Source organism: Jaculus jaculus, chromosome 1, assembly GCF_020740685.1.
Source record: "Jaculus jaculus isolate mJacJac1 chromosome 1, mJacJac1.mat.Y.cur, whole genome shotgun sequence".
In the NCBI taxonomy this organism is placed as follows: domain Eukaryota; kingdom Metazoa; phylum Chordata; class Mammalia; order Rodentia; family Dipodidae; genus Jaculus; species Jaculus jaculus.
This window is the reverse complement of record NC_059102.1, coordinates 101,223,550-101,250,391: the sequence shown is the minus strand read 5'-3', so window position 1 is coordinate 101,250,391 and position 26,842 is coordinate 101,223,550. Positions and strand designations below refer to the sequence as shown.

At 42.0% G+C, this 26,842-nt stretch overlaps 1 pseudogene; it reads left to right on the top strand.

Moving 5' to 3' along the window:
* Window positions 1–18,613: 18,613 nt before the first annotated feature.
* LOC123463358 lies at window positions 18,614–22,482 on the top strand (annotated as a pseudogene).
* Window positions 22,483–26,842: the final 4,360 nt, after the last annotated feature.

The following is a 26,842-nucleotide window of genomic DNA, read 5'->3' as shown; positions in this document are numbered from 1 at the left end:
ACTCTATCAAATAATTTACCATTTCTTTTATAGCTTAGATTGGACCCTAGACTTTCTTGAAAAGTCTTAATTTTAAAAGATAGAAGCCAGCAGCCTGCAGCTGCATTACAGTTTTTCTGCAGGACAGAAGTTTGTCTATAAACCACTTGATGAAGTAGCAGATGGCAAAGTTACAACCTTTGTGGCTTGAAGACTTAATAGAAGTCATGATCAACTCTAGTAATGGACTGTCTTGTAACCCAAATTGATGCTTTTATTGTGCTCAGATGGGCTTGTCACTTGTTCTGCCTCTTTGTTAATTGTGACAAAAATCACTGTAATTACACATATTGAACAATAAATCGTTGGCCAATATTCTTTGGGTATAATTTGAGTAACTGAATACTCTTTTGAGTATCACTTTAAGAATAAAAAAGGAAGGAAAGAGATCACTCTGACAAATCCAGGGCATTTCTGAATAAGTGTGAATTGGATTATAATGGACTGTGATGAGAGGGTGAGAATGTGGTGAGATACTTTATATTCAGAGAGCTCATCTGGGTCCTGGCAGTCAAGAATTCTAGGACACTGATTTTTCTTTAGTAAAACTCTTAATTTATTCCCATAATAGGTCGATTAAGGATGTGGCAGTGGAGTGATATGATTATCAGCGCAGCTTCCTCAGGCTGAAGTTATAGATCCCATGAGCCATATATCCCATTTCTGTGTGATGCCGCCTGGATGTGGGTCCTGCGTAGTGCACAGTGAGTGTGAATGGATGCCCCTCTGGTGTAAGGAACCTCAGATTAATAGAAAAGCCTGCCTTTTGTCAGGTATTATAATCAGGAAGATGGAAGTTTCCTCTGTGTTTTTGCTTCTAGTTCCAGAATGCTGCAATTAAAGTCCCGGACAGAGGATGGGGATATGAATGATGGTGTGGCTCAGCAGTAGCACAACACTCACTTCATCATCTCTGAAGGGCAAATGCTTAGCCTCCCAAGGGTGCTGGGAAGAAGCAGGGAAGGAAGAGCACCAGATCCTTGGCATGGTGATTTACCACTCAGCATGGGTCATGTGTCTCCATTGCGGAAAGGTCCATAGTTTTTCAACTTTAACACATATAACGATGCTTTTAATCAGGCAATGTTGGTCAGCTGATTCACCACATGTGGTAGTTTGATTCAGGTGTCCCCCATCAACTTAGGTGTTCTGAATGCTAGGTTCCCAGCTGATGGAGTTTTGGGAATTAATGACTCCTGGAGGCAGTGTATTGTTGAGGGCGGGCTTATGAGTATTATAGCCAGTTTCCCCTTGCCAGTGTTTGGCACACTCTCCTGTTTCTGTTGTCCACCTGATGTTGGCCAGGAAGTGATGTCCACCCTCTGTTCATGCCATCATTTTCCCTGCCATCCTGGAGTATCCCCTCAAGTCTGCAAGCCAAAATAACCCTCTCCTTTTCTCCCCCTAAAGCTGCTCTTGGTTGAGTGATTTCTGTCAGCAATGTGAACCTGACTGCTATACCATACTGTTGGCATTTGGATATTGTCCAGGCAGACATTTGATTTCATACATCCTCATTGTTCAGCAAGGGGTGTTTTCAGGACCAACACAGTGGAAGCCAGGCTCAGATTGTCACGGACAGTAAGCTGCTTTCCCTTCATCTCTTAGACTATGCCTCCCTTCACTGCCCATGTGACTGTCATTTCATTGCTTTGTACTTTATAGGGAAGGAGCTGTGACTCTTATGTTTTTTTTGTTTGTTTGTTTTTGTTGTTTGTTTGTTTCTTAAGCAGTACAGAATAGTTTGAATTCTTCAGATCTCTACATCAGGTAAGGAGGGTTCAGAGTAAGTTAAACCATGAGATAGGGGCAAAGAAAGGAAAGAAGATTCAGTTTCTAGGGGCAATGGGAGTGGAAGGAAGGAAAACCAAGGTTGATGTCATGTTCTAGAGTCTGGATCAACACTTGGGGCAGGTGAAGGTAAAGAGGAGACAGGAGAGCTATGTCCAGTTGACCCAGAGCAGATCCAAAGTCCATGGGTGTATTGTTTACTTGTGTGTACTTGAGACCCCCACACCTGACAAAACTTACAGGAGGAAAGATTAATTTGGCTTCTGACTTCAGAAGACTCAGTCCACCATGGTAGGAAGAGTCTGACAGTGAGGGGAAGTTCACATTATGGTAGCTTAAAAGCAGAGAAAACAGAAGCTGCAAGGTAAGGTACAGACCCCAAGGACATGTTTTCAGTGGCTTCCTTTCTCCAGTTAGGCTTCACCTCTTACCTTTGTCCACCTTCCAATAGTATAATCATGTTATGAATCTATTGAAGGATTAATTCATTCAGAGGCCAGAGTCTTTACGAACTAATTGTCTCTGGAAACACCAGCATAGACCCACCAGAGGTGTGCCTTGCTAATCCCCTAGACATTCCATGAAGTTGACAGCCATGGTTAATCATCACAGTGGGGAAAGGATCAGGTTCAGGCCTCACCTGCTTGAAATCCGGGACTGCTGCTCCTCTTCCTGCCCCTGCCACATGGGACCCAGGGCTGAACCTTGAAAGAAAGCTGCACTGAGGTGGCCTGTACATTCTGTTTCTCAGGCATCCCCTGATAGAGCCTTGTTTGGAAAGAATTATAACTGAAAGTGAAACAAATTCCTTCTAGCAAGAAACTTGGCTTAGAAGTGCTCATTTGGGGATGCTCTTTTTTTTTTTTTTTGCTGCTTAAATAAACCTACTGCTATAAATCAGCGTTTGTGTATTAGGAAGGACCAAGTAAATAAACAAAGCCCTACATATTTAGTACAAACAGAAATACCCTAGAGGTACTCAAGGGGAAGGAGAGAGTGAGAGAAAGGTCATCATTTTCTGCATAAAGAACAGTTTCCTTACTTTAGACATAAACATATTTGTCTTTAAAAGTAGTTGTGACTAAAATCTTGCCAAGTTTGACCCTCCTGCTTGGCCTATGAAATATCAAAAATTATTAAGTTAAAACAGTAGCATTAGGATTTGTTATCACCTTGATCCTATTCTCTGGATATAACTATTGAAAAAGAAGAAAGCACCTCTTGACACAAAGAAAATATCCTCTAATGACTAATTTGAAATTAGTTCAGAGTGTTCTCTTGTCAGACTTGAAGGATTTGACAGGACATTGGCATTGAATGAGGACGTGCTGACAGCAATGAAGTGAGAGAAAAAAGGAAGTGAGGAACGTTATAACTTTGTGTACGCACAGACAAAATGAATCACAGTGATGACAACTGTCCTTCTATCTTGGCTTGATCCAGTCCTTTTAATGCATAGATAGTACTCAGATACTCAGTCTAGAACTGCCTCTGTTTCCTGAGAGCTTCTAATCTACCACAAGGTTCTGCCTGCTTTGCCCCTCGCCCCCAGGTTACACAGTGTGGTCCCAGAGTCTCTAATCAAGCGTCTCTTGAACCTCATCACTGACATGCTGCATGTACCCCGTGGTGCATGTTTTCTTCGTGTTCCTGAGCACTGAGCACAGCTGGTTCATCTTTACATGTCTTCCTCGTGGTCTTCGTTGGTAGAACATTGATGTTATTTACTGACTTCTTAATGGTTAATTCTCCCAGCCATCTTTCCTGCTCAAAGAACCGCAGTGGTGTTGTTCTTCAAGAATCTTGGTCTCTCTCTCAACCCAAGAGGACTTATGATTGGTTTTGTAAGTGTTAGGTCCATGTGGGCATGAAAACCAAGTCTGTTCATGTTGCCTGAGAGCCATTCGATTGATTTATCCTCATTTAACTAGAAGAATGCAGTTGGATGACTATGTCATATTTGGTTGTATGCAGCCACAAGCTTTAAAAATATCAAAGCTTTCAGTGATGGTAGAGGATGAAGCTGAAAAATCTAATGTGTGCTTTCCTTTTTTTCTTCCTTTCTTTCTTCCTCTTGACTCATTAGTTATATGTCAGTATATTAACACATAATTTAGGTTTTTAGATCCAGATTCTTATTATGACTTTTTATGTCATATTTTTAAGGATTATATTTAGCATATGTCCTTCTCAGTGGACATAGTCAAAGTATATCTTTCTTCCTTCCCTCCCTCTTTTTTTCTCAGTTTCCTCCCTTTCTTTCCTTTTCTCTTTTCCTTTCCCACTCCTTGATATGTGGTTTGTCAGAATTCTTTAATGTTTTGTTTTCCTTTCACATGAATGATAAATTTGGGTCACAATATTCTTTCTTTAAAACTCTTTAGATAGTGGTCCATATTACTCTGCATTCATTAAGTCATTCTAGACTGTCAAAAATAACCAAGATTCCAAAAAGGCTTTTTCTTTCTGCTTGTTAATAGTAACAGGCAGTGAGTTACTTTCAGTAGTTAAATTTTCATTGCATCTAAAGAACTTTATCCCTCTAAGATGTTTCTACATGTGCCAATAGAATCTGTCACCACGGACTGGATGACAGAGTGTCAATGGTGAAAGAGATGACACAGGAGCATCAGGTACATGTTTGTTGTTAGATTTCTGGGAATGCTAGGACAGAAGCTGCTAGATCACCAAAGTAGATTACACACACACACACACACACACACACACACCACTCCTCCCACCCCACACCTACCCACCCGCCCACACACACGACACACACACACACACACACACACACACACACACCCCTCAGAGACAATGACATTGCAACCTAGTGGGATTGAAGACTGATGCAAAAAGTACAAAAGTGTGGGAAAGAATTCACAGCCCAGAAGGAGTGGGGACCTCATTAAGAACCAGAGGGAACCTGGCAGTTTTACATGGCTAATTTTGAGACCAACCATATTTAGCAATATTGCAATTATAGCATAAGTAACACTTCCTTCCCACAGATCCCAAACTTTGAAAAGACTCTCGTCAATCTCCGGTAACCTTGTAAGCATTCTTCCAGGGAGCAGGGATGTGTAAGGTGGTCCCACACATTGACATGAATTTTTGTCATGAATAGCTTCACTTTCTGAAGAAGACACACTTAAGACTGCATGAGAGCAGCACTGATAATGCTGGAAGTGAGGGTTGGGACCAATCAGGCCATGGGGAGGAATGCTGTGCAACTCTGGCCTCAGCATGACGAAGCTGCTCCACAAAGGAACTCATACCAGATGTGGTTACCTTCACACGACCTTGATGGGACCACTCAACGTTTTGTTATCATAGGGGAAGGTTTAGAGAGATTATTCCTCTCTCTAATGAGCTAATGATAGCTAAAATTTGCTGGGGAAGGGGAATGTATCAGTTCCTTTCTTGTTGCTAGGATTAAATACCTTACAAGAAGCAATAGAAGGAGAAGGGTTTAATTTGGTTTAGAGTTCCAGAAAGTGGAGTTCACTATACAGAGGAAGAAATGACGGGCTGGCGTGGGAAGCTGATGAGTGCAGGAAGAAAGGAGAGGGAGAGACAGAGACATACAGATTCAGGACTATGACACTTCAAGGACTGCCCCCAGTGACACAATTTCTCCAGCAAATTCTACCTCCTAAAGGTTCCACAGCCTTCCCCAACAATGCCACTTTCCTGGGGACCAAGTGTTCAAATACTTGTGCCTATGAGGGGGGTCATTTTACATTCGCACCATCACAGGGAGTCATTCTCTTCCACATCACACCCCTGTCAAGTGATGAGAAGGAGCTACAGTGGGACTGAAGGGGGTAAGGGAGGATAACACGGATATATGTGCATAATCAAAACGTAACACATACGCACATATGAAAAGGTTAAAAAATAAGAATGAATCAATAGCCAACAGCCTTCTTGGAATGGATATAAAAGAGCCCATGTTACAATGTGTTGTACAGATGGGAAGACCAAAATTTGATGTAATTTTCACAGTGAGGGTGAATGCTAGTTCAGTGTTGAAAGCACTAGATGGTGTGATTACTGTCGGGCTCTTGCCCACAGTCTAGGTCATTTGCCTTCCACAAACCCATAGGCCAGTGCATATCCCAAAACTGTCATAGAGCAGAAGCCATCAGTATAACCACTTTTGAAGAAACACGTAATCTGTCATAAAGAAAGCAGGCAGAGGACCAGTGACATTTTTGCTATCTTTGTCCCCATGGGCAAATGACCTGAAGCAAGCCATAAGAATCTCCGTGGACCAGAAGAGGAGAGACTTCAGACTTATCTCAGAGAGCCACAGCTTTCTTTCCTTTACTGGGCCTGTGCCTGCTTTGACACCAGTGTCATCTCAGATGTCCGGTGACGGCGCCGCACACCATTGCAGTCACAGGCACAATTCTTCCCTCGAATTTACATCTTGATGCCCGTTGTGAGGCCAAGCCGTCCCCTATATTTCTTCACCCTTGCTTCATCTTCTTTAGCCCAGAGTGAATCCAGGTACATGCCACAGAGAATACCTTAGGGCATGTCACCAGTTGGCCAAGCAGTCCTCCACTGGGGCAGATCTCAGTTCTAGAGCACCTCATTGTGCAAGTCCCAGCGTGCTGTAATTCTAGCGGCCACCTGGCTCTGAGGGCTTGATGTAACTCAACATGGTTTCCATTAGGCAGCTTCACTGTACTGGTCTGTACAGTCTCCATCAGTCCCCTCTTTCAGGCCTACTGGAGAAAGCCTTGTCTTAGCTCCCCAAGCTTGATCACGGCTGTTCTCTCCTCTGCCACAGCCTAGAGTTGGCACTGAGGTGAAATCTGGCCCAGAAACAGGATTCCTGATTTCGGTATCATGGAGACATCGTTGTTTTTTTTTTTTTTTCTGGTATTTTCTCAAGCTACTTTTCTAATAAAAGACTCTCAGGATACTAAAATCTATCTCTTGTTCAAGTTTCCTCTCATTCTACAACAAAGAAGCAGGTGGTAAGGGCACAGAAAACTGCACATCCCACATAGGTGAAGCTGGTGCACTCCGGGGGGCTTTGGGAAGGCCCCACAATGGTTCTCCAGTATATACAATGGACAAGAGGCTTAATGGAACCTGGAGGTACTCACAGGTTGGTAGGAGCTGAATCTGCTTTATGGAGAATGTACGAAGAAGGAAGAATAAAATCCCATAGCAATACCAGAAAGCAGAAGGGAGATGAGCTAAGACGTAACTTTTATTAGTTTAGACTAGTTGGTGTCCTCCTACATCTTTACCAAGATGGAAAACCCATGGTTGCACTGGCAATACAATGGATCTCAGAAATGGGGATTTCAAACATGAAGGCACTGTTTGCCACACAGAACTTTAAATCACCTTATCCACTAAGCCATCTCCCCTGCCCCTATTCTGGTAGTTTGATTAACTGGAAAACTTTGGTTCCAACAAAGAAGTCATGTTGGCTCATGGGTGGAATTGCACATTTTCACATCAGTGAAGCATTTCTGGATGGTTTGGTTCCCTATGGCATCCAGCAACACTGAGCCCTACTGTTTCAAAGATACTAGCTGATGCTCAATTTATAATAGCTGGGAAATGGAACCAGCCTAGCTGTCCCTCAACTGATGAGTGGATAATGAAGATGTGGCACATTTATACAATGGAGTTCTACTCAGCAGTAAAGAAAAATGAAGTTATGAAATTTGCAGAAAAGTGGATGGATCTGGAAAGGATTATACTAAGTGAGGTAACCCAGGCCCAGAAAGCCAAGCGCCACATGTTCTCCCTCATAGGTGGCTCCTAGCTACAGATGATTGGGCTTCTGCGTGAGAATGAAAATACTTAGTAGCAGAGGCCAGTAAGTCAAACAGGAGATATAAAGGGAAGAGAAAGGAAGGGAGGAGGGTACTTAATAGGTTGGTATTGTATATATGTAAGTACAATGATTGAGATGGGGAAGTAATATGATGGAGAATGGAATTTCAAAGGGGAAAGTGTGGGGGGGAGGGAGGGTATTACCATGGGATATTTTTTATAATCATGGAAAATGTTAATAAAAATTGTGAAAATTAAAAAAAATAAAAAAGTAAAAAGCTTTATAATAGGTAAAAAAAAAAAAAAAAAGATACTAGCTGAGGCTTCTCTCAGAAACACTACACCTGAGCCTGCGACATGAACGTGCCACGTCATTGGCTCCCACTGATAATATCAAGATGCTGCAATAGTACAGCTCTCGATAAGCATCCATAGGCACCTCACAGAAGGACCACCACCACCACCGCCGCCCCCGCCACTACCACCAGCATCAGCAGCAAGAGCACCTGGCATTAACAATACCATGGTAGATGCCATTCTCTCTACAGTGTTAGCTTTTCTAAAATTAATGTGAGGATGATTGAACAGCTTTCAAGATGGGGCTTTCAAAATGATATGATAAATAGCATACAATATAAATATACTATGACTCAGAAATGGAGCTGGGGAGTTACTGCTATATGCTATAAATGAGCATCATCTTGGGAGGGGTTCTGTGCTTTTGGAAGGCTAAAAGCATGGAGAAGAGCTGTATGGAGAAGAGAAAGGGCACAGGTTCATCCGCAGGGCTTAGAGGGGAGAAAATAGCAGCAGGGTGGGTGTCTCTTGGGGGCTAGCTCAGCTGTCTCCTCTGTTCACTGGGCCTGGGCCCCACTGTGTCCTAACAGGTCACTTGAATCACTGGAGCATGTGGCACCTGGCATTCCCTCTTGCTGACCTATCACTTTAGGAATGAATTCTCATGCTAATCTGGTTTATTTTTTCTCTGAGCATATATTTTAAATCTAACTTTAATCTTAAAAAATTAAAAGCTGTCTTGGAGATTCTGCCAGTTTGCTTCCTGAATAAATCGTAGAGTCAGTTACACTGTTGATGAAACTTCTAAGAAAAGATACAATTGTGTTCACATGCTGCATAAGGAAAACTGTAATTTGCACCAATGCTCATTCTTGTCAGTCTTGTTAATTTTAGCCATCCTGATGGGTCTGCGGTGGTGTGTCACTGTGATCCTGGCTTGCTTCTTCCTGGTGGTGAATCGGTCTGTGGTGCTATGCCATTGTGATTCTAGCTTGCTTCTTCCTTGTGGCTAACATTATGGAGTGTGTTTTCACATGTTCCTTAGCCATTATATGACTGGTCCCTGATCTATGGTGGCTCAACTTAAAGTTTTTTTTTTTTTTTCAACTTTACAATGGCAGGCGTCAAACATTTGGTAGAAATTATACTTTAAGTTTTGAATTAAAAATTTTTTATTGACAACTTCTGTAATTATAGGCAGTAACCCATGGTAATACCCTCCCTCCCCCTACTTTCCCCTTTGCAACTCCACTCTCCATCATATCCCCTCCCCCTCTCAATCAGTCTCTCTTTTATTTTGATGTCATGATCTTTTCCTCCTATTATGATGGTCTTGTGCAGATAGTGTCAGGCACTGTGAGGTCATGGATATCCAGGCCATTTTGTGTCTGGAGGAGCATGTTTCAAGGAGCTCTACCCTTCCTTTGGCTCTTACATTCTTTCTGCCATCTCTTTCACAATGGACCCTGAGCCTTGGAAGGTGTGATGGAGTCGTTTCAGTGCTGAGCACTCCTGTCACTTCTTCTTAGCACTATTGAACTTTTATCTGTGTCCAGGCTGGTCATAAGTGGCTGTATTAGTTGCTTTACTATTACTGTGACCAAATGTCTGACAAAAAGTAGCTTAAGGAAGGAAAAGGGCTTACTCTGGCTTGTAGTTTCAGTGCTACAGTCCACTGTGGTGGTGAAAGTAAAGTAGCGAGAGTACAAGCCTGTCTGGTTGCATTGGATCCACAGTCAGGAAGCAGAAAGCCGTCAGGCAAGGAGGCCAGGCTATAAAACCTGATGGTCCTCCCCTAGTGGCCCACTTCCTCCAGTAAGGCTCCACCTCCCAAAGGTTCCACAACCTTCTCAGATAGCATCACCAGTTGAGGACCAAGTATTCATACACATGAGCCTATGAGAGATCTTTAAAATTCAACTCACAAAAATGGTATAATCTTTTCTTGGCATGCTGCGCAGTGGCAGCAAGACACAGCTCCCGGAGTGTCTCCGTGTCACCAAGGACAATCGCCAGTGCTCTGCAGTGCCGTGCTGCCCAGCTTGCCCAGTAGGTTAGGTGCATTAAATGCATCTTCAAGTCCCGGCATCAATTTGCGAAAGGTTTATCATGACATACCTCACCATAAACTGAGGAGCACCTGTGTCCTCATCTGTGAAATACCCTTTTATCCATGTCCCTAACTTTTTAATATTATTTTACTTATTCTTATTTAAAAGTTATTTTTTAATGTTTGGATATAGTTTTAGCAGATACTTGCTTTATTTAAAGATGTGAAATTGGAAATCATAGCCAAAATAGTAGTGTGATTTACTTCAAACAGGAAGATGCTATACATTCAAATCAGAGGTTTTTTTTTTTATTAACTAGTTTTGTATTCAGTACTTACAGTCACTTTGGTACCATTATTAGGCTCATCCGTGACCTACCCCCTCCCCATTGGCCCCTCCTTGTTGAGGTATATGGGTCATGCATTGTGGAGTTAGCCCACAGGTATGGGTAAGATAAATGTCTCTGCATATCATGACCCAACATGTGGCTCTGACATTTTTTCCACCCCCTCTTCTGCAAAATTTCCCTGAGCCATGCTGGGTTCATTTTTGGTCTGCTTCAGTGATGAGGTGTTGGGGGCCTCTGGGGCTCTGGCTCTCTGGTTTGGTAGAAGTTGATTTTTCTCTGTGTTGGTCTCCTTCCCCCTCGTGTTGGTATCCGGTTTATCAGGAAAACAGCACTCTTGCTTGTTTCGCCATTTTTTCTTAGTTTCAGCTGGGGCCTTTTTGAGGTGTGATGGGGTGGCTCTCTCCTTATCTGGAAAAAGAAGCAGATTCTCCAATGGAGAGTAGGTTAGCACCAAATGAGATAACCCTAACTTTTTTTTTTTTTTTAAATTATTTATTTATTTATTTATTTGAGAGCGACAGACATAGAGAGAAAGACAGATAGAGGAAGAGAGAGAATGGGCGCGCCAGGGCTTCCAGCCTCTGCAAACGAACTCCAGACGCGTGCGCCCCCTTGTGCATCTGGCTAACGTGGGACCTGGGGAACCGAGCCTCGAACCGGGGTCCTTAGGCTTCACAGGCAAGCGCTTAACCGCTAAGCCATCTCTCCAGCCCCTAACTTTTTTTTTTTTATAGAGAATTAAATAGGTGTAGACTCTCTTGTAGCCCATGATTGATGGTAACTTGATATTGGAGAGAGGGCTTATGTTTGGATATGGTTCTGACTTGTTTCTCAGCTCCAGCTATGGGTCCTGTACCACTGAGGGGATCAGTTAGCCAAATCAAGAGCAGTTGGTTCCCCACCATGGCTGTGTGCCACTATTGCACTTGTATGGGCATCACACCAGGTTATTTGCTGCTAAGTAGGATGGATGGGGAGGGACGGAGGGCATCAAAGGGGTGGGAAACACAAATCTAGACTCAAATGGCAATGGTACAACAAAATTCTGCTTCCTAAAAGGCAGACCAAATGGCTGAACCTTCACCAGGCCCTTACAGGGAACACCTGAACCACAAGACACCAAAGAGGGTATGATGAAGACTATCCTTAATCTTCTAATCTTCCCTCCATCCCTCTCCCTCTCTCTCTCTCCTCTCTAACTCTTGTATATTAGTTATCTTTTTCCTCCTTTCCTTAGTGGACACTGACCTGTAACTCCCAGTACCAGCATGTGGCTATCATCCACAATGAGCTTTTGATCAGAGAGACCTACAAGGTTTCCTAAAAGACAGGCAGATTTCTATTAGAGTACTTGATGACCCACCAAAGGTTAGTGGTAAGACCCTACTACTGAAGACACCTTATGTGATTGACACATAAAATGGAATGGCATGGCTGGAAGTTGGAAGAGAGTCAGTCCCCAGACAGTCAGTGCATCTAGTGCCAGAACGTGCTACATGGGCGACTAGGGGAAAATGACCAATATCCGTCCAAGCAACTCATGGTCAAAGGTTTTTTTTTTAAACTTAAGAAAACATTTTATTTATTGGAAAGCAAGAGAGTGGGAGAGAGGGATGCAGATATAGACAGAAAGAGAGAGAGAATGGGAGTGCCAGGGCCTCCAGCCACTGCAAATGAACTCCAGACACATGTGCCACATTGTACATCTGGCTTACATGGATCCTGGGGAATTGAACCTGGGCTCTTAGGCTTGACAGGCAAGTACCTTAATCTATTCAGCTCCAAATAAAACGTTTTGACATCACATCAAAAGATAAGGATTACCAGATGAAGCCGGGCATGGTGGTACACACCTTTAGTCCCAGCACTTGGGAGGCAGAGGTAGGAGGATCGTCATGAGTTCAAGGCCATCCTGAGACTACATAGTTAATTCCAGGCAGGTCAGTTTGAACTAGAGTGAGACCCTACCTTGAAAACCAAAAAAAAAAAAAAAAAAAAAAAAGATTACCAGGTGAATGAAAATTACATGTTTTAATATAACCTATTTAATACATGTGTATTACCTTCCTATTATTGCTGTGATGGACTACCACAACTTAGCTGTTTAAAATAACCCAAATATTCATCCTTGAAGGTCTTAAGGTCTGAAGTGTCACTGGGCTGCAGGCAGAGTGACAGCCTGAGAATCCTCTCCCTGGGTTTTCCAGCTCCTGGAGGCCTTATGCATTCCTCTGCTGTGGCTCTACTCCTACATCCTCCAAGTCCTAACACCTAGGTAAACCCTTCTCATGCTGTCCTCTCGTTGGTCCTCCTCGGCCTCCTTTCTATTTTTAATGATATTTGTGATTATATTGGACTCATTTGGATAGTCCAAGATGATATCTTTATGTCAGCTGACAAAACATTAATTATTTGTGTAATCTTAATTGCCCTTTACCATATAGTATATTATGTTTCTAATCTCTAGGAATTAAGATGTGGACATTTTTGGGAAAATTATTTTGTCTACTACTGCATATGTCATTAATTTTTAAGATTTCTTGCCATATATCTGGCATTTTATGTGCATGTGTGTGTGGTATGTATATATGTGTGTTCTGATATTTATGGGTATAAAAATGTGGATGTTTGCGCACATTTGTGCATGCGGAGGTCAGAGGTGTGTTGGATGCCTTCCTCAGTGGCTTTCCACTGTATTTGTGACAGGGTATCTTGATGAACCTAGAGCTTCCCCTGACTTCATAGCTACCCTTTTGGACCATCATCTACCACTGTAGGAGGGAGAGTACTAAAATATGGAAGGCACATGAGAAACTTAAAGAAAATGAGAATAAGGAACCATATTTAGAAAATTTACTAGAGGGTCCTTCCGGCCAAGATGGCAACCGCCTAGCTGCGCTGCAGATACCGGGAAAGAAAGATAGATGCAAATCCTAAGGAGAGAGCTGCCCCAACATACCTCAAAAGGGGCCCGACTGAAACTAAGGACAAATGGCGAAACAAGTAAGGGTGATGATTTCCTGTGAACCGGATACCAGCACAAAGAGGAAGGAGACCAACGCAGAGAAAAATCAACTCCTACCAAATCAGAGAGCCAGAGCCCCAGAGGCCCCCAACACCTCAGCACTGAAGCAGACCAAAAATGAACCCAACATGGCTCAGGGAAATTTTGCGGAAGAGGGGGCAGAAAGAATGTCAGAGTCACATGTTGGGTCATGATTTGCAGAGACATTTATCTTACCAATGACTGTGGGCTAACTCCACAATACACGACCCATTTATATCAACAAGGAGGGTCCAATGGGAGGGGGTAGATCATGGATGAGCCTAAACAATGGTACCAAACTGCCTGTATTTGCTGAAAAGAAAACTAATAAATTAAATTAAAAAAAAAAGAAAATTTACTAGAGGGTATAATATTAAAGTAGATCATGCAGAGGTATGGAGAACACTGGTAACTTAGTTCAGTGGAAAAGACATTTCATGACTGGCATCATGTATCACTGATGTGGCTGAGTAGAGAAGTCAGAGGTACTCAGAGAACTATTCAGGAGCATATGGGTAAAACAACTGTCGACTGCACACACTCCTTCAGTACTAACTTCCTAGGCCTGAAAGGATGCTGATGGAAGCTGAACTTGAGTATTTGTTACTGGGTCTCATTGAAACTCTGGGTTGATGTGGTCTAGGAGTGGTCTTTTATAGCATAGTTTGGGGGAAATATTTATAAGTAATATACCAGTAAAGTATATGACAAAATTAATTAAAGCAATTAATTAAAGTCCATGACTACAAATTTCTGATCACTCAATCTTGCAGCCATACTACAGGTTTATAAACACACATGAATTTAATATACAAGCATTGATCACAAAGTTGCAATAGGTAGCAAAGTGAGATCAGCCTTAATAATGGCCAGTTGTCTTCTTCCTCTTTGGGACTTGTCAAATGTTTTGACCTCTTAATTCCAAACTTAATTCCTCTAGCAGTGAAGAATCACCTCCTGGAATTCTCAGTTCCTGTGTTAGAAGATAGAACTCCAGGTTACAGCCGAAGGTATTCAGCTATGATAGCCAGGTGGGGTGACCTTAGCCTCCTCACTTCTTAGTGGTTTATTGCTGATATGAATTTCCTGAACAGGAGAAGGATCTCAGGTCAGTGTCATAGGTTTAAAATCCAGTACAAGTGACTTTACTCTGAGTGGCCATGAGTCAAACTAGAAGACACACACACACACACACACACACACTGTTTGAGCTATGAAGAAAAGGAATAGAAAGAGAAAACAATGCTGGATACAATTAGTATTTTTAAAATTGAAGTTAAGTAGAAGGAATATACTCTAGGGCTATTTATTTTCTACAATAGATCACTAAAACAGTACATTGGGATGTCAATTTCTTTATGATTGTCTCTTTCCTTTCTGCCTTCATTTTTTTTTCACTCACCCTTACCCCTCTCCACTTAAATTAAAACGTAACATGCATTTTATGAAATTTCACTAAATGCATATTTTTAAATTCAATTTTCTTGATTGCATTTTATTATGAGAAAATGCAGGCTGCATAGAATCCTCTCCAGCCATGGAGAAGCGATTACAGTGTTCTGCTAGGAATGCTGAGCAGTTCGCCTGTTCTTCCCATTGAAGTCTATTGTCTATGTTCACTGAACCAAAGCAAATAGACCAACTTGTACTCAGGCACATGGCTAAAGTGTTAGTGTAACAGCAGTATAAGCTGTTGAACACAATTTCTTATTGCCAGGAGATGGTATGTTTCCTGGTTTTCTTCTATCCCTTGGGATCCAAGCTACAGACTTTATGCTCTGGTTCTGCTCAGAGCCTCGCAGGCAGCTTGCTCCAGAGTCCCCAAGGGCCCTGGAAAAGGGCAGGGGAAGGCACTATGTTGTCTTGCCTATTTCTCAGATGGTTTTTAGGTGCTATACAAACATTCTTGCTTTTATCAGTCAAAACCAAAAAGCTCATTTGCAAATTGACTCATGCAAGGACTTACTTTTGGCCTTCTGCTTTTTCTCCAGATATCTGTAGCTAGCTATGCTTGGGTTGCCACTTGGGGCCATTTGTTATTAATAAGATTTTCATTATGCTCAAATAATTTTCTGATGATTTTGTTTCACTGTTGGAAAGAAGGTTGGCCTTAAAGTAAGTAGAGGCTTCTTATGAAATAGTAAACATTTCACTTGATCTCTTTTCAAAAAGGCTAAGTTTGGCAAATATCAAGGGTACCAGTGACAGTGACTTGAGTGATTCCCAAGTTCTACTCTGAATTTGGGCAGGGCCCATCTGGCTCCTGCAGATTTCAGCATGTGGGGTATTGCATATCCAATAAACACTAGATAGATTCAAATTGTAAGCTAGCATTCACATCACTCAATAGCTCTGGCTTGGTTCATTGTAGTTGGCAGTCAGTCTCAGTGCAGATGTTTTTTCTTTCGCCTTGATGCATGTGAGGTAGGAGGAGCAGTATAAATCTGCTTTTCCATGTGAATCTTCATAAGGCAGGAATATTTTCGTAACTCAGGACACTGCTTGACTTGAATGGTACAGACACCGTTCTCCTAACAATGCATTTAGAAACCTGTTGGGAACCTGGGACCTCACCCATAGTAAGATGCACATACACCCTGCTCCAAACAAGGAACTAATTGTCTCCTCCCCTTAGTGGCCATTATTCATGACCAGTTCCTATTCAAAACGTCCCTAGATCTGGGAGGTCATCCAGCATGGGCTGGTTTTGTGGTCATGCACAGTAAAGCAAACTGTGTCCTTTAAGTGAACTTTTGGGGGAAAACCCCTATTTATCATCTTATACCTATGTATAACTGGGCATACATATGATTAAAGTCAGATGCATCATGGGAGGGAGCATGTGCACTACAGAAAACATATAACCCAACCCAGTCAGTCAAACTGGAAGACTACTCAGATGATACCCTGACAACTATGCCATTCTCCCCTGCAAATCCTATAGAAGAAGGTACAGACCATAATGGGGCCCTCCAATACTCTCCCCCTCAAGTTGCCTGCTTCTTCTTTGGCAGTGCATTCACACTTTTACTATTACTTGATGTTTTTTAAAAAAATATTGACCACTTTCATACATATAGAACATATATCATGATCATAATCCTCTCCCACCACCCTCCCTTTTTCTCCTTCTCCCAAATGTCCTCTCCACTGAATCCCTTCTTCTTACCAACTAGTTTCTCTTCTACTTTTGCTACGTCCACGGCGACCTCGCCTGTGTAGCAAGCAGAGATGCTTCTGTACTGGATGAGAGCTGAGGACAGAGGGCCAGCACTCCTCGGAGGGATGCCCCCGGTGACCCCTTGGCAGTCAGTTACTGTAAAGGTTCCTGCTGCCCATGAAGTCACGACGACCTAATTGCTGGCGCCAATGCTGTTTCTTTCCTGCTTTCTTCTAGCTGTTTGTCTAAGAACAGCTAATTCAACACTTATTAGTAATCATGCACGCAATCAGAGTACAAGAAACAATCTGAGTATTGAATGTGCCCCTCCTATGATTAGGGCAATGGAGAGAATGTATAACTCTACTAGGAATAAAAAATTAACTCTAGAACAGTTTTTAGATGGTATAAAGTAAAAACAGCTTATGATGTTTGAGAACGATACTGAGCCTGAGAATATGAAAGTAGAAATGTTGATCGGTAATGTTCATTAGAAGTATGACAGTTCTACAGATAAGGAGTTGTAAAACTTAGGCATTCCCACCAGGAAACTTCCTGGGGGATATGTTCAGTACTTGATCAAGGGCAGATGGTGGACTCCTAGAGCTGGAATCTACTTAGTTCCACTCCCCTATGAGGGAAGATATGATGAATTCGGTAATAGATGGGTGAATTATGAAGAAAAAAGGAGGCTATGGCATTCTCTTCCATTTATGGGAACGCTTAACAAGAAAGCGTAAGCCTTGGTGTTTATACAGTCCTTGGGGCATAAGAAATAAGTAACCTGTTATTCACCTTACACCTAGTTTCTGTTTGTATAATGTTGTGGTCAATGATACAAGGCGTCCTTCTTAAAAATTGGGTACAGTTCCTGCCTGATCAACATTACATGTATGCTTACAATAGAACAATACTCAAGATTGTTTAGATTAATGATTTCTGAGATCACTTGTTGGCTTGCTAAGTTTCCCTGTTCAATCTGTATAAAATCTTCATAAAACCTTCAGTAAATTGCAGCAGCATATTCAACTTGAGTGTGTCTGTCTGTCATTTCCTCGCCGAATCCCGAGTTCTCCTTGAGCCTTCGCCCTTGTTCTCCCTCGGTCCTGATCTCCCCGAGAGTCAGTCCGCAGCATACTTTATTATTATTATTATCATTATTATTTTTGAGGCAGATCTCACTCTAGGCCCTGACCTGGGATTCACTATGAAGTCTCAGGGTAGCCTTGAACACATAGTGATCCTCCTACCTCTGCCTCCCCAGTGCTGGGATTAAAGGCGTGCACCACCATGCCTGGATCTTTCTTCTGTTTTGATGACATCATTTTCCTTCCTCTTATTCCGGTCTTGGGTAAGGAGCATCAGCTACTGTGAGGTCATAAATACCATGGCCACTTTATGCCCACAAGTCAGTATTACAAAGCTTCTACTGGTCGACAGGAAGGAGGCTTCCACCTCAGCACCAGCTTGGCTTCCCAGTGACCTGTATTCCAAACAGGTGGAGTCTTATTTTTTTCAATTTTTTAAAAATTGTATTTATTTATTTGAGAGAGAGAGAGAGAGAGAGAGAGAGAGAGAGAGAGAGAGAGAGAGAGAGAGAATGGGAGCATGAGGGCCTTCAGCTACTGCAAACAAAATCCAGATACATGTGTCCCCTTGTGCATCTGGCTTATGTGGCTCCTGGGGAATTGAACCTGGGTCCTTTGGCTTTGCAGGCAAGTGCCTTAACTGCTAACTCATTCCTCTAGCCCCAATTTTTATTTATTTTATTCATTATTTTTTGAAGTTAGTTCTTCTAGCCCAGGCTCTTCTGTAATTCACTATGTAGTATCAGGGTGGCCTCAAACTTACTACCTCTGCCTCCCACATGCTGAGATTAAAGATGTGAGCCACTATGCCCTGTTCCCCCCGCCCCACTGTTTTTTAAAGTAAAAGGAGTGTGACCTCTGAGATCCCTTTACTTCCTGAGCCAGTGCAGGAGGCATTTCCAGTCATTCAAATTCATGGTCAGTGGGTCTCTGGGATTAGCATTGTGTGTATAATTGGACTAAAAGGGAGACAGTATTGCTAGGATGAAACTCATGAGTTTTGATGAATTGAGTTATGAAACTGTATCCATTGAATTGACAAATGGAACACAAGTCCATGGAACAATCTCATGTGTAGATGTCGCATGCATACACCCCTGAAAGTTGTGAAAATGACCCTGAGGAACAGAGAACCTGTACTACTGGAAACATGAAGTATTTGCGGGAAAAACCTTCAATATTGAGTTCTCCCAGACAGCTTACCTATGGATACACTTCTTGTGAATGTTAACCCCAAGATGCAATCTAAGTAAAGGGAAGCTGTTACAGGAAGAGGTGGAAGCCAAGGCAGAGGAAGAGCTCACACTGGGGGCAGAGCAAGAAGCTCCTGGGTGGTAATGTCTCTCAAGAGTGCTGTTCAATGTGGTAAGCAATTTGGGATATTAAATTTTTTTTGCTTATTTTTATTTATTTATTTGAGAATGACAGACAAACAGAAAGAGGGAGGGAGAGAGGGAGGGAGGGAGGGAGGGGGAGAGAGAGAGAGAGAGAGAGAGAGAGGGAGAGAGGGAGGCACATTAAGGCCTCCAGCCACTGCAAACGAACTCCAGATGCATGTGCCCCTTTGTGCATCTATCTGGCTCATGTGGGTCCTCGGGAATCGAGCCTAGAACTGGGGTCTTTATGCTTCACACACAAGTACTTAACCACTGAACCATCTCTCCAGCCCCAATTTAGGATATTTTACTTTAATTTATTTATTAAGGACATACTTAGTATGAATACATCATGTGTTAGAACCATTTTTTTCCTCCTCTCTGCTCCCATTCCACTGGGGGCTCTCCTCAGTGGGGTTGTAGGTATTCCCCATGGGGTTGTGAGTTTTGCACTGTGGGAGCAGAAGTCAGTTATAGGGGGAGGAAATACCTCTGGGCATGGTGTTCCAACCTGTGGCTCTTAAAATCTGTCCAGTCCTTCTTCTGCAAAATTCTCTGAGCTGTAGTGGGTGTGTTTTAAGTCTACTTCAATGATGAGCTCTTAGGAGCCTCTGGATCTCTGCTTTTGTCTGCTTTGAGTATCCTCAGCATCTGTCTCCTTCACCCTGGTGCTGACTGTCAGGCTCACCAAGGAAGCAGTATTTTTTCTTGTTTTGTTTTTTCAAGGTAGGGTTTCACTCTAGTCCAGGCTGACCTGGAATTCACTATGTAGTCTCATGGTGGCCTGGAACTCATAGTGATCCTCCTACCTCTGCCTCCCAAGTACTGGAAGGAAGCAGCACTCTTGCTCATCTCCCCAATTCCTCTATGGTTTCAATTGGGGTTTGGCTGAAGTGTGAGGGGTAGTTTATCTCATTGGGTCTTACTATCTTCTAAAAAAGAAAAACAGATTCTTCAATGAAGAGTGAATTCAGCATAGGTTAAATAGGATACACATTTTCAATTTAGGGAGAGTTTGATGGCTGTACACCCTCTTTTAGCCAAAGACTAGTGGGAACTTGACACTGGAAAAAATAATCTTTGTCTCCATTGGATTCTGACCTGGTTTCCAATTCCAGATATGGGTTCCTTTCTTAGGATCTCTTAGCCAATCACAAAGCCATTGGTTACCCACCAAAGCTGTGTGCCACTATTGCACTGATGTGTATATCTTGTCAGGCTGTTTGCTTCTGAGTAGCTTAGGCCCCTCGTTTCTCCCACCATTGTTAGTCACTTTACCCCAGTCACTCATGCAGTGCTTCCCAGCATTAGATAGACTAACTGTCTGGGGACCGACCCTCTTGCAGATTTCAGCCAGATCTCTCTGTGTTCTATGTGAGAGGCATATGGTGTCTTCAGCAATGGGTTTTACCTTTTACCTTAGGTGGGTAAGTAAGTGCTTTGGCAGAAGCTTATCATGTCTTGGGGACCTTAGAGATTTCTCTGATCAATAGCACATTGCAGGTAGCAACTGATTTCTTGTACTGGGAGTTGCAGACCAGAGACAAAAAATTTTAAGGTTAGGCTTCATCACACTCTCTCCAGGGCCCTTCTTCCAGGTGCCGCCACATACTCTTGTTGAGGGTTCGACCTTTTAGTTTATCTTCAAGGATAAAGGTTTCTATGGTGTCAGTTCGTTTGGGTTTAGTTTTGTGTTTATTTCCCCCCCTTTTCTTTCCCTCCCTCCAAACCCTTCTACTGCTATTGTCTGGGTCTTGCATTGCCTATCAGGTTTGTCAGCAAACTGATCCAGGTTAGGACCTGCAGATGAGTGACACCATGTGGCGTTTGTCTTTCTGTGACTGTGTGAGTTCACTGAGTATGATCTGTTCCAAGTCTGTCCATTTCTCTACAAATTTCATTGTATCATTTTTTTTCTTACTGCTGAGTAGAATTACATTGTGTCAATGTACCACAACTTTATTTTCCATTCAACCAATGATGGTCAACTGAATTTATTCTTGTTCTTATCTATAATGAATTGAGCAGCTGTAAACATGGTTGAGCAAATATCTCTGTAGTGAAGCATGTGGCATTTAGGGTACATGCCCAGTAAGGGAATAACTGGGTCTGTTCATAGCTCTATATTCATCCTTTTCAGGAATCTCCATATTGATGGCCATAGTGGTTGTACAAGTTTACATTCCCGCCAATAGTGAATGAGGCTTCCTCTTTCTCCACATCCTCACCAACATTTCTTACTGTTTGATTTTTTTTAATGATTGCTATCCTTACTAGAACCTCATAGTTGTTTTAATTTGCATTTCCCTGATGGTTAGGAATGTTGAACATTTTCTTAAGTGTGTGTTAGCCATTTGTATTTTTTCCTTTGAGAACTCCCTATTTAGCTCTGCATTTTTTGGTTAGGTTATTTGACTTTTTATTGTTTAGTTTTTTGAATTCTTTGTAGATTCTAGATATTAGGCCTCTATCAGAAGTAGAGTTGGCAATTTTTTTCTCCTATTCTGTGGGTAATATATTGGCTTTCTCTCTCTCTTTTTTGTTTTCAAGGTAAGGTCTCACTGTAGCCCAGGCTGACCTGGAATTCACTATATAGTCTCAGAGTGGCCTCGAACTCACAGTGATTCTCCTACCTCTGCCTCCCAAGTGCTGGGATTAAGGGTGTGCGTGCACTGGGCATGGTGGAGCATGTGGTGGTTGATATTTTGGAGATTTTTGTTTTAGCTTCACTTTATGAGCTTCCAGAAGTTCCACAAAGTTCCTTTGCATGCTTAGGAAAGTACCACTTACACCATTATTTTGTGTCTGCTATCTCTTGGTGCCAAAACCACATGGAATGCTTGTAAAATAGGGCCTAATAATTTAGAGCTTTATTAACTTGTAATGATTGTAAAGTATTATATTTTGAACATCTCATTGCTATGACATAGGACTCTGCTTATGACAGTCAGCTTGTGTTGTAGTAGTATCATCCCATCTTATATATAAGTCGACAGTATGTCCATAGTAATATTAGTCTGTTCATTTATGTGAATAATTCTGTGAGGAAGATAGAACTGGTTCCATCCTTCTAGGGTAAATGAGAAAATTAAGAGTCTATCATTAACTGTGAAGGCTCCCAGACTGTACTCTACTTGTGACTGCCACTGCTTTCTGATGCTGGCAGAGAACATGAAAGTCCTGTACCAGAGAGAATAGCAGCATAGCCAGCAGGATGAGCATCCGATTATCTTTGTTTCCCCATTCCCTTCAAGTCCTAAGAAATACCAAAGATAGCTCTAGATGAATGCTGCACTTACAGCAGGTGGCCACAGGCAGGAATGTACTGTTTTCATTATAAGTGGTTAAAAAGCCTGTTCTTTTACTGGGTCAGAAACACTATCCTCTCCTTTCAGGGTGGTCATTGGAACCAAAATCCTGAAATATGGCCATGATAAGCAGCCATCAGATGAAAAGTGGGATATTGAAATCCACTAATACTGTTTTGCAATATGTTATCCCCTTCTGGACATTTACTGTTTGTTTTATGTGTTTAGGTTTTCCAATGCTAACTGCACAGATTTACAATTGTTATATTATGTTGATAAATTAACCCTTTGAATATAGGATAGTCTGTTAAAAATGTTTTTGCTTTAAGGTCTCTATTTATTTATTTATTTATTTATTTATTTTTACTCTTTGGAGGTAGGGTCTTACTCTAGGCCCTGTTGGTCTATAATTAACTATGTAGTCTCAGGGTAGCCTCAAACTCACAACCATTCTCCTATCTCTTGCCACCTGAATGCTGGGATTAAAGGTATGTACCACCATGCCTGGCCTTAAAATCATATTGTGCATATGTGTGTCTAGATTACATGGGATATGGAGAGCCAAACATAGGTCCTTAGGCATAAGCAAGCACCTTAACCACTATGCAACCTCTCTAGCCCAGTGCTGTCTTGTGGATCCCTTCTAATTTTGCTTTGTGTTATTACGAAGTTTGCACAGGAATTGAGAATGAAGAGGGAAACTATTGAGTCTCACCAATCACTACTAGCCTCTTCAGAAGACAAGGCTGGACCAACTTGAGAACAGACACTCTTTGGGGTGGGTGATGGTAAGCAAGTACCAAATTGCAGAGAGGAACAGAGGGAGAGAAAGACTTCTTCAGCACAGCGAGAGTGTGTAAGTAGTGCAGCATAAAGGGGAAACTAAGGCAAAAGAATCAGAATCCCAGAAAACACGCACATAGGGTTTTTTTTTTAAAGTTAATGAAATTTAATATATAAATATCCATACACAGTGTCTTTCATTATGAAGATAGTCAATAACAGGTGTTTTCTTTTTTTTACTAGTTCAGAATCTTCTAAAAATAATCAGTGCTTAGAGAGCAGAATGGCAACAGAGAGGCCAGGGTGTGCTCAAGTGGCCAGGCAGCTGAGCCGGCGCAGGGGCTGAGATGAAAGGAGGGAAGAATGAGGCTCGGAACGCTCTCTGGGCTTTGTACTTCAGCACAGAGGGTCTCCTAGAGCTGCAGGGGAGCCTGGCCCTGAGAAAGCTTTCAGCACAGTGCAAGTGCATGAGCAAACTTCATGCCAAGAATGCGTACCTGATCAGCTTTCCAGGAGTAAAAGTGAAGCAACCAAACAAACACGGCGGACACCTCCTTCACTAGAAAATTATTCTCACATGCATACGTGGCTGTGGTAGGCCTGATTCCACAACTCTAGCTCAAAATCCCTCCTTTTTAAGAGGTTATCTCTCCTGTAGCATGTGTGCGTATTGAAAGCTAATGGAAATTTAATTTTTAAGAAATTTTTATGGCTTCTTTTTTGCATGTGCATAAGTGTGCATTCATGCTTGTATGTGTGTGGGTACATGTGTGTGCTTGCAAGTGCATGTGTGAGTGGGGAAGTTTCAGAGGTTGATGTCAAGTTCTGTCCTCAATCATTTTACACCTTATTTTTTATTTTATTTTGTTTTTAAAAACATTTTTTTCTTTTTCTTTTTTTTTTTTTTTTTTTTGGTTTTTCGAGGTAGGGTCTCACTCTGGCTCAGGCTGACCTGGAATTCACTATGGAGTCTCAGGGTGGCCTCGAACTCTCGGAGATCCTCTTACCTCTGCCTCCCGAGTGCTGGGATTAAAGGCGTGCGCCACCACGCCCGGCTCTAAAAACATTTTTTAACTTATCTATGAGAGAGAGAAAGAGAGAAGAAGAGAAGAGAAAGAAAGCATGAGCACTCCAGGTCCACTGTAGATAAACCACTTTGCACATCTGGCATTATGTGGGTATTGGGGGAAATAAATCCAGGCCATGAGGATTTACAAGCTAGGACTTTTATTACTGAGTCATCTTTCTAGTCCATACGCCTTAGCTTTTGAGACAAGATCTCTCATGAAACCTAGAGCTCACTGATTTGGCTATAACCCCCAAAGGAACCTCCTGCGTCTGTCTCCCAAGTGCTGGGGTTATAGGTTTGTGTCATTGTACACAGCTTTTATGTGTGTGCTAGGGATCTGAACTCAGGTCCTCATCTTGTGTTGCAAAAACATTACTGACTGAGCAATCTCTCTAGCCCCTATGGCTTTGTTCAGGCCTGATTTGTTGAAGCAATTTATTTTCCCCATGTCATAATCTTTCTTTACTAATTTCCACAGGTAACATTCATCTAGAAAATGCTCCAGCACATGTCCAGTCAATTAACCTTGAACTAAAAATCACAATTATATTTCTTTTTCTTTAAAAATTATTTCATTATTTATTTATTATTTGAGAGAGAGAGAGAGAGAGAGAGAGAAAGAGAATGAATGAATGAATGAATGAATGAATGAATGAATGAGAATATGTGCGTAGCAGGGCCTCTAGCCACTGAAAATGAACTGGAGAATTGAACCTGGGTCCTTAGGCTTCACAGGCAAGTGCCTTAACTGCTAAGTCATCTTTCCAGCCCATAGTTATGTTTTAAATATTGAAAATAGTCATGCCTCAAAAATCATGTGGGTCAATGCATGACCCACATTGCCCAATAAGGAGGGTCCCTGTGGAGGGGGTGGACAGGGAGGAGGCTAACAATGGTACCAAAATGGTACAAAACAAACTAACAAAAAGTGTCCTCAGGGCTGGGGAAATTGATTAGTAGTTAAGGCGCTTGCCTGCAAAGCCAAAGGTCCCAGGTTTGATTCCTCAGGACCCACCTAAACCAGATTCATAAGGTGGTGTGTGCATCTGGAGTTTGTTTACAGCAGCTAGAGGCCTCAATGCACCCATTTGGTCCCTCTCTCCTCACAAATAAATAAAAATAAAGGAATTTAATTTTTAAAACTATTTGGGTATCTGAGGAATTAACATATATGCTAGTTTTTCTCTTGAGAAGAGGTTTTGCCATGTTGACCAGGTTGGCCTTAACTTCTGGGTTCAAGAGATTCTCCTTCATCTCTCCAAATATCCCAAACTATAGATGTGTACCACTGAGTATGGTGATAGCACTTTTAAAAAAGACTTGGAATACTTTGCTGTTGTTGATTTTGGGGATTTACATATTTACCAGGATCTATTTTTTAAAAAAATAAATTAAAAATTAATTAATTTTAGAGAGAAAGAAGGAAAGGCAAAGAGAGAGGGAGTGAGCAAGCGAGCGAGAGAAAGAGAGAGAGAGAGAGAGACAGAGAGACACACACAGAGAGACACACAGAGAAAGGCAGAGAGAAAGAAAGGGGAGAATGGGCACTCCAGGGCCTTGTAGCTACTGCAAATGAACTCCAGATACATATGCCACCTTATACATCTGGTTTACATGGGTCCTGGGGAATCAAACTTGGGTCCTTCGGCTTTGCAGGCAAGTGCCTTAATCACTAAGTAATATCTCCAGTCCAGGCAACCATTTTTGACATGTTGTTAATATAAAAAAATCACCAAGTATTCTCTCTTACTTACGCATCCATTCATCTGTCCATTCATTCCTTCAACAGATACTTGTCAATGTTATTGCCATTTTATGAATAATATAAATATGTTGCTTGTGAGTTTATCATTCATCAAAAGAGAATAATAAGTAACAATAATACCATCCAAAATTGACAATCTTATTGGTCCTTAGGAGCAGAGGCTGCCTGTTTGTCTTTTTAATTCCTAACTAATTTCCTGCATGCATTCTCTCCTGTGCTCAGTTTCACAACTTAAACTCATTCAGCATGAGACTGCTGGAGTTCCTTTTATGTTCTCTGGGGTTAAAAATCTCTCCCTGATATACATGCACAATTCCAATAATATTTATGAGAGTTATGGGTACCAGCAGGAGGCTCTGCCCCTGAAGCTGTTGGAAAGCATTTGAACAGCTTTTCAGGGAAGATTAATGATTCCAGAGAAGAAGAAAACCTCGATCTGTCAGCTGGAAGTTAACTTGAAGGGCTACTACAGAGGAAAGCCAGTGAAGACACTTTACAAGAGAGGTGTGTCTACGGAGTTTATGTCGCTGCTGACTTTGATGAATCACGCAGATGCTGCTCTTGATGGGAAAATGCCAAAGGATGTGGATAGCAACAAAGGAAATACTGCAGGTCACTTTTTCAAAATATCATAGCACACCAATAATCCATTTGCCCAGGAGAATAAAGAGTAAGAAAGTGATTTTTCCTGGATCCATTACCTTTGCCAAGATAGCCTGGGAAAGAGAAGTATTTCTCCTGGAGCTGTGTTGCTGTGATTGGGATGCAGCTGTGCTTCAAGAAGGACCTTCATGTTCAAACTTCATGTGGACATAACATCCTGCAGTGAATATTCTCCCTAATATTGGTATCTCTGCCCTTTGACCTCCCCTGTGTATATGACATGAGAAATGGGGTGGAGAAACAGAAGAA